The sequence below is a fragment of the Chaetodon auriga genome, unplaced genomic scaffold (genome assembly GCF_051107435.1).
Source record: "Chaetodon auriga isolate fChaAug3 unplaced genomic scaffold, fChaAug3.hap1 Scaffold_225, whole genome shotgun sequence".
In the NCBI taxonomy this organism is placed as follows: Eukaryota; Metazoa; Chordata; class Actinopteri; order Chaetodontiformes; family Chaetodontidae; genus Chaetodon; species Chaetodon auriga.
In genome coordinates, this window is record NW_027481993.1 from 338,356 (window position 1) to 348,077 (window position 9,722).

Below are 9,722 nucleotides of genomic sequence, written 5' to 3' on the forward strand. Positions count from 1 at the left end.
GAGATTGGGTTAATTAATCAGGAACAGCATATCCACACGGCCTTAATGAAAGTGTCGAGGAGGAGAGCAGAGGGTGGGGAGGGGAATTGTCATTCGAAGACAGTTTGACACATAACAACAGCTGAGTTTTAAATAGTGACATTCATCTGATTTCACTGTCAATCTCAAACTGTACCAGCGAGACAAGCACAAAATGAGACGTGTTGCATTTTTCACAGTAACTCAACACCAAGTCAAAATAAATCATGTTGTCCTTCAAAAACATGCACAATTGATGTTTCTAAAGTGGGATTGTCATTCTAAGACAGTTTGACACAGAAAAAGAAATGAATCTTAAATATTGACTTTCCTTTGATTTTCCTGGCAAAATGACGCTATATGAGCGAGACAAGCACAAAATGAGACAAGATGAACACTTGTTACATTTTTCACAGTAACTACATACGGTGGTCAAAATAAACAATGTTGTCTTTCACAAACATTCTCAATTGACCAGAGCTGACCAGCAGTCCCGCCGTGGTTATCCAACAGTCCCCGAAGACTTTTGTAGCAGCGCCGCGCGGCCAGATGCGCACCGGCTGGTATGACGGAGGACGCCCGCGTGTGACCGCCGGCTCATCATCTAACCAGCGCCCGTACATCATCCGCAATAAAGGCTGGAATAACTACCGACCGTGGCGGTATCAGCAGCCCATCCGTAAGTCAAACAACAATCCAAACACACCAGCTCAGAACAGAGTCCAATGCCAGGATCCGGACTTTACACACAAGGTCCGCTCTTTTCTATTCACAATTGATGTGGACAGCCTTTATACTAAGATTGATACACAAGACGACATCCAAGCAATTAAAAACTTGATTTATTTATTTATTTATTTATATTTGAGAAGGAGGAATTTGTAATGTTTTTGTACATCTTAACGAGCATAATCGCTGTATAAAATGTAAATCCATAAGTCATCACAATTTGGTTAATTTCTTGGACACAACCACATTCAACGGACCCATATTCACTCTACACAACCAATTGGACACAAAAGTTTATTTCAAATGACAATTATCACGGTTCCACAGAATATACACACAGACAGAGGATTTTAAACAAGCCACCAAAGTGCTGTTCTCGGCTTTATCCAGCAGAGGGCACTCCAGGGCCATTTTTGGAATTATTTCGAACGACAAGGATTGCTAGACCACTTGCGCGAATAAGAGGGGTTTAAAAGCGCCAGACAGGTGAATATTTCTTTCAAAAATGTGTGTATATGGTGATTTGTAAATAATGTGGCAAAAGATATGTGGGAGAAACAAGCCTGACAATACATGTACAGATTGCATGTCATAAATACAATATTGTAGAACAAAAGAATACTGACCGGCATGTTTTCCAGCATTTGTCTCCCCTGACTGGGATCCAGTACATGCCCTGACCCTGGAGTGTAAACCAAAATGGTCCACGGCCCAGAGAAGAAGAGCTGAGAGAGATTGGGTTAATTAATCAGGAACAGCATATCCACACGGCCTTAATGAAAGTGTCGAGGAGGAGAGCAGAGGGTGGGGAGGGGAATTGTCATTCGAAGACAGTTTGACACATAACAACAGCTGAGTTTTAAATAGTGACATTCATCTGATTTCACTGTCAATCTCAAACTGTACCAGCGAGACAAGCACAAAATGAGACGTGTTGCATTTTTCACAGTAACTCAACACCAAGTCAAAATAAATCATGTTGTCCTTCAAAAACATGCACAATTGATGTTTCTAAAGTGGGATTGTCATTCTAAGACAGTTTGACACAGAAAAAGAAATGAATCTTAAATATTGACTTTCCTTTGATTTTCCTGGCAAAATGACGCTATATGAGCGAGACAAGCACAAAATGAGACAAGATGAACACTTGTTACATTTTTCACAGTAACTACATACGGTGGTCAAAATAAACAATGTTGTCTTTCACAAACATTCTCAATTGACCAGAGCTGACCAGCAGTCCCGCCGTGGTTATCCAACAGTCCCCGAAGACTTTTGTAGCAGCGCCGCGCGGCCAGATGCGCACCGGCTGGTATGACGGAGGACGCCCGCGTGTGACCGCCGGCTCATCATCTAACCAGCGCCCGTACATCATCCGCAATAAAGGCTGGAATAACTACCGACCGTGGCGGTATCAGCAGCCCATCCGTAAGTCAAACAACAATCCAAACACACCAGCTCAGAACAGAGTCCAATGCCAGGATCCGGACTTTACACACAAGGTCCGCTCTTTTCTATTCACAATTGATGTGGACAGCCTTTATACTAAGATTGATACACAAGACGACATCCAAGCAATTAAAAACTTGATTTATTTATTTATTTATTTATATTTGAGAAGGAGGAATTTGTAATGTTTTTGTACATCTTAACGAGCATAATCGCTGTATAAAATGTAAATCCATAAGTCATCACAATTTGGTTAATTTCTTGGACACAACCACATTCAACGGACCCATATTCACTCTACACAACCAATTGGACACAAAAGTTTATTTCAAATGACAATTATCACGGTTCCACAGAATATACACACAGACAGAGGATTTTAAACAAGCCACCAAAGTGCTGTTCTCGGCTTTATCCAGCAGAGGGCACTCCAGGGCCATTTTTGGAATTATTTCGAACGACAAGGATTGCTAGACCACTTGCGCGAATAAGAGGGGTTTAAAAGCGCCAGACAGGTGAATATTTCTTTCAAAAATGTGTGTATATGGTGATTTGTAAATAATGTGGCAAAAGATATGTGGGAGAAACAAGCCTGACAATACATGTACAGATTGCATGTCATAAATACAATATTGTAGAACAAAAGAATACTGACCGGCATGTTTTCCAGCATTTGTCTCCCCTGACTGGGATCCAGTACATGCCCTGACCCTGGAGTGTAAACCAAAATGGTCCACGGCCCAGAGAAGAAGAGCTGAGAGAGATTGGGTTAATTAATCAGGAACAGCATATCCACACGGACTTAATGAAAGTGTCGAGGAGGAGAGCAGAGGGTGGGGAGGGGAATTGTCATTCGAAGACAGTTTGACACATAACAACAGCTGAGTTTTAAATAGTGACATTCATCTGATTTCACTGTCAATCTCAAACTGTACGAGCGAGACAAGCACAAAATGAGACGTGTTGCATTTGTCACAGTAACTCAACACCAAGTCAAAATAAATCATGTTGTCCTTCAAAAACATGCACAATTGATGTTTCTAAAGTGGGATTGTCATTCTAAGACAGTTTGACACAGAAAAAGAAATGGATCTTAAATATTGACTTTCCTTTGATTTTCCTGGCAAAATGACGCTATATGAGCGAGACAAGCACAAAATGAGACAAGATGAACACTTGTTACATTTTTCACAGTAACTACATACGGTGGTCAAAATAAACAATGTTGTCTTTCACAAACATTCTCAATTGACCAGAGCTGACCAGCAGTCCCGCCGTGGTTATCCAACAGTCCCCGAAGACTTTTGTAGCAGCGCCGCGCGGCCAGATGCGCACCGGCTGGTATGACGGAGGACGCCCGCGTGTGACCGCCGGCTCATCATCTAACCAGCGCCCGTACATCATCCGCAATAAAGGCTGGAATAACTACCGACCGTGGCGGTATCAGCAGCCCATCCGTAAGTCAAACAACAATCCAAACACACCAGCTCAGAACAGAGTCCAATGCCAGGATCCGGACTTTACACACAAGGTCCGCTCTTTTCTATTCACAATTGATGTGGACAGCCTTTATACTAAGATTGATACACAAGACGACATCCAAGCAATTAAAAACTTGATTTATTTATTTATATTTGAGGAGGAGGAATTTGTAATGTTTTTGTACATCTTAACAAGCATAATCGCTGTATAAAATGTAAATCCATAAGTCATCACAATTTGGTTAATTTCTTGGACACAACCACATTCAACGGACCCATATTCACTAATTGGACACAAAAGTTTATTTCAAATGACAATTATCACGGTTCCACAGAATATACACACAGACAGAGGATTTTAAACAAGCCACCAAAGTGCTGTTCTCGGCTTTATCCAGCAGAGGGCACTCCAGGGCCATATTTGGAATTATTTCGAACGACAAGTATTGCTAGACGACTTGCGTGAATAAGAGGGGTTTAAAAGCGCCAGACAGGGGAATATTTCTTTCAAAAATGTGTGTATATGGTGATTTGTAAATAATGTGGCAAAAGATATGTGGGAGAAACAAGCCTGACAATACATGTACAGATTGCATGTCATAAATACAATATTGTAGAACAAAAGAATACTGACCGGCATGTTTTCCAGCATTTGTCTCCCCTGACTGGGATCCAGTACATGCCCTGACCCTGGAGTGTAAACCAAAATGGTCCACGGCCCTGGGGAGGGGAATTGTCATTCCAAGACAGTTTGACACATAACAACAGCTGAGTTTTAAATAGTGACATTCATCTGATTTCACTGTCAATCTCAAACTGTACGAGCGAGACAAGCACAAAATGAGACGTGTTGCATTTTTCACAGTAACTCATCACCAAGTCAAAATAAATCATGTTGTCCTTCAAAAACATGCACAATTGATGTTTCTAAAGTGGGATTGTCATTCTAAGACAGTTTGACACAGAAAAAGAAATGAATCTTAAATATTGACTTTCCTTTGATTTTCCTGGCAAAATGACGCTATATGAGCGAGACAAGCACAAAATGAGACAAGATGAACACTTGTTACATTTTTCACAGTAACTACATACGGTGGTCAAAATAAACAATGTTGTCTTTCACAAACATTCACAATTGACCAGAGCTGACCAGCAGTCCCGCCGTGGTTATCCAACAGTCACCGAAGACTTTTGTAGCAGCGCCGTACGGCCAGATGCGCACCGGCTGGTATGACGGAGGACGCCCGCGTGTGACCGCCGGCTCATCATCTAACCAGCGCCCGTACATCATCCGCAATAATGGCTGGAATAACTACCGACCGTAGCGGTATCAGCAGCCCATCCGTAAGTCAAACAACAATCCAAACACACCAGCTCAGAACAAAGTCCAATGCCAGGATCCGGACTTTACACACAAGGTCCGCTCTTTTCTATTCACAATTGATGTGGACAGCCTTTATACTAAGATTGATACACAAGACGACATCCAAGCAATTAAAAACTTGATTTATTTATTTATATTTGAGGAGGAGGAATTTGTAATGTTTTTGTACATCTTAACAAGCATAATCGCTGTATAAAATGTAAATCCATAAGTCATCACAATTTGGTTAATTTCTTGGACACAACCACATTCAACGGACCCATATTCACTCTACACAACCAATTGGACACAAAAGTTTATTTCAAATGACAATTATCACGGTTCCACAGAATATACACACAGACAGAGGATTTTAAACAAGCCACCAAAGTGCTGTTCTCAGCTTTATCCAGCAGAGGGCACTCCAGGGCCATATTTGGAATTATTTCGAACGACAAGGATTGCTAGACCACTTGCGCGAATAAGAGGGGTTTAAAAGCGCCAGACAGGTGAATATTTCTTTCAAAAATGTGTGTATATGGTGATTTGTAAACAATGTGGCAAAAGATATGTGGGAGAAACAAGCCTGACAATACATGTACAGATTGCATGTCATAAATACAATATTGTAGAACAAAAGAATACTGACCGGCATGTTTTCCAGCATTTGTCTCCCCTGACTGGGATCCAGTACATGCCCTGACCCTGGAGTGTAAACCAAAATGGTCCACGGCCCTGGGGAGGGGAATTGTCATTCGAAGACAGTTTGACACATAACAACAGCTGAGTTTTAAATAGTGACATTCATCTGATTTCACTGTCAATCTCAAACTGTACGAGCGAGACAAGCACAAAATGAGACAAGATGAACACTTGTTACATTTTTCACAGTAACTACATACGGTGGTCAAAATAAACAATGTTGTCTTTCACAAACATTCTCAATTGACCAGAGCTGACCAGCAGTCCCGCCGTGGTTATCCAACAGTCCCCGAAGACTTTTGTAGCAGCGCCGCGCGGCCAGATGCGCACCGGCTGGTATGACGGAGGACGCCCGCGTGTGACCGCCGGCTCATCATCTAACCAGCGCCCGTACATCATCCGCAATAAAGGCTGGAATAACTACCGACCGTGGCGGTATCAGCAGCCCATCCGTAAGTCAAACAACAATCCAAACACACCAGCTCAGAACAGAGTCCAATGCCAGGATCCGGACTTTACACACAAGGTCCGCTCTTTTCTATTCACAATTGATGTGGACAGCCTTTATACTAAGATTGATACACAAGACGACATCCAAGCAATTAAAAACTGGATTTATTTATTTATATTTGAGAAGGAGGAATTTGTAATGTTTTTGTACATCTTAACGAGCATAATCGCTGTATAAAATGTAAATCCATAAGTCATCACAATTTGGTTAATTTCTTGGACACAACCACATTCAACGGACCCATATTCACTCTACACAACCAATTGGACACAAAAGTTTATTTCAAATGACAATTATCACGGTTCCACAGAATATACACACAGACAGAGGATTTTAAACAAGCCACCAAAGTGCTGTTCTCGGCTTTATCCAGCAGAGGGCACTCCAGGGCCATTTTTGGAATTATTTCGAACGACAAGGATTGCTAGACCACTTGCGCGAATAAGAGGGGTTTAAAAGCGCCAGACAGGTGAATATTTCTTTCAAAAATGTGTGTATATGGTGATTTGTAAATAATGTGGCAAAAGATATGTGGGAGAAACAAGCCTGACAATACATGTACAGATTGCATGTCATAAATACAATATTGTAGAACAAAAGAATACTGACCGGCATGTTTTCCAGCATTTGTCTCCCCTGACTGGGATCCAGTACATGCCCTGACCCTGGAGTGTAAACCAAAATGGTCCACGGCCCAGAGAAGAAGAGCTGAGAGAGATTGGGTTAATTAATCAGGAACAGCATATCCACACGGCCTTAATGAAAGTGTCGAGGAGGAGAGCAGAGGGTGGGGAGGGGAATTGTCATTCGAAGACAGTTTGACACATAACAACAGCTGAGTTTTAAATAGTGACATTCATCTGATTTCACTGTCAATCTCAAACTGTACCAGCGAGACAAGCACAAAATGAGACGTGTTGCATTTTTCACAGTAACTCAACACCAAGTCAAAATAAATCATGTTGTCCTTCAAAAACATGCACAATTGATGTTTCTAAAGTGGGATTGTCATTCTAAGACAGTTTGACACAGAAAAAGAAATGAATCTTAAATATTGACTTTCCTTTGATTTTCCTGGCAAAATGACGCTATATGAGCGAGACAAGCACAAAATGAGACAAGATGAACACTTGTTACATTTTTCACAGTAACTACATACGGTGGTCAAAATAAACAATGTTGTCTTTCACAAACATTCTCAATTGACCAGAGCTGACCAGCAGTCCCGCCGTGGTTATCCAACAGTCCCCGAAGACTTTTGTAGCAGCGCCGCGCGGCCAGATGCGCACCGGCTGGTATGACGGAGGACGCCCGCGTGTGACCGCCGGCTCATCATCTAACCAGCGCCCGTACATCATCCGCAATAAAGGCTGGAATAACTACCGACCGTGGCGGTATCAGCAGCCCATCCGTAAGTCAAACAACAATCCAAACACACCAGCTCAGAACAGAGTCCAATGCCAGGATCCGGACTTTACACACAAGGTCCGCTCTTTTCTATTCACAATTGATGTGGACAGCCTTTATACTAAGATTGATACACAAGACGACATCCAAGCAATTAAAAACTGGATTTATTTATTTATATTTGAGAAGGAGGAATTTGTAATGTTTTTGTACATCTTAACGAGCATAATCGCTGTATAAAATGTAAATCCATAAGTCATCACAATTTGGTTAATTTCTTGGACACAACCACATTCAACGGACCCATATTCACTCTACACAACCAATTGGACACAAAAGTTTATTTCAAATGACAATTATCACGGTTCCACAGAATATACACACAGACAGAGGATTTTAAACAAGCCACCAAAGTGCTGTTCTCGGCTTTATCCAGCAGAGGGCACTCCAGGGCCATTTTTGGAATTATTTCGAACGACAAGGATTGCTAGACCACTTGCGCGAATAAGAGGGGTTTAAAAGCGCCAGACAGGTGAATATTTCTTTCAAAAATGTGTGTATATGGTGATTTGTAAATAATGTGGCAAAAGATATGTGGGAGAAACAAGCCTGACAATACATGTACAGATTGCATGTCATAAATACAATATTGTAGAACAAAAGAATACTGACCGGCATGTTTTCCAGCATTTGTCTCCCCTGACTGGGATCCAGTACATGCCCTGACCCTGGAGTGTAAACCAAAATGGTCCACGGCCCAGAGAAGAAGAGCTGAGAGAGATTGGGTTAATTAATCAGGAACAGCATATCCACACGGCCTTAATGAAAGTGTCGAGGAGGAGAGCAGAGGGTGGGGAGGGGAATTGTCATTCGAAGACAGTTTGACACATAACAACAGCTGAGTTTTAAATAGTGACATTCATCTGATTTCACTGTCAATCTCAAACTGTACCAGCGAGACAAGCACAAAATGAGACGTGTTGCATTTTTCACAGTAACTCAACACCAAGTCAAAATAAATCATGTTGTCCTTCAAAAACATGCACAATTGATGTTTCTAAAGTGGGATTGTCATTCTAAGACAGTTTGACACAGAAAAAGAAATGAATCTTAAATATTGACTTTCCTTTGATTTTCCTGGCAAAATGACGCTATATGAGCGAGACAAGCACAAAATGAGACAAGATGAACACTTGTTACATTTTTCACAGTAACTACATACGGTGGTCAAAATAAACAATGTTGTCTTTCACAAACATTCTCAATTGACCAGAGCTGACCAGCAGTCCCGCCGTGGTTATCCAACAGTCCCCGAAGACTTTTGTAGCAGCGCCGCGCGGCCAGATGCGCACCGGCTGGTATGACGGAGGACGCCCGCGTGTGACCGCCGGCTCATCATCTAACCAGCGCCCGTACATCATCCGCAATAAAGGCTGGAATAACTACCGACCGTGGCGGTATCAGCAGCCCATCCGTAAGTCAAACAACAATCCAAACACACCAGCTCAGAACAGAGTCCAATGCCAGGATCCGGACTTTACACACAAGGTCCGCTCTTTTCTATTCACAATTGATGTGGACAGCCTTTATACTAAGATTGATACACAAGACGACATCCAAGCAATTAAAAACTTGATTTATTTATTTATTTATTTATATTTGAGAAGGAGGAATTTGTAATGTTTTTGTACATCTTAACGAGCATAATCGCTGTATAAAATGTAAATCCATAAGTCATCACAATTTGGTTAATTTCTTGGACACAACCACATTCAACGGACCCATATTCACTCTACACAACCAATTGGACACAAAAGTTTATTTCAAATGACAATTATCACGGTTCCACAGAATATACACACAGACAGAGGATTTTAAACAAGCCACCAAAGTGCTGTTCTCGGCTTTATCCAGCAGAGGGCACTCCAGGGCCATTTTTGGAATTATTTCGAACGACAAGGATTGCTAGACCACTTGCGCGAATAAGAGGGGTTTAAAAGCGCCAGACAGGTGAATATTTCTTTCAAAAATGTGTGTATATGGTGATTTGTAAATAATGTGG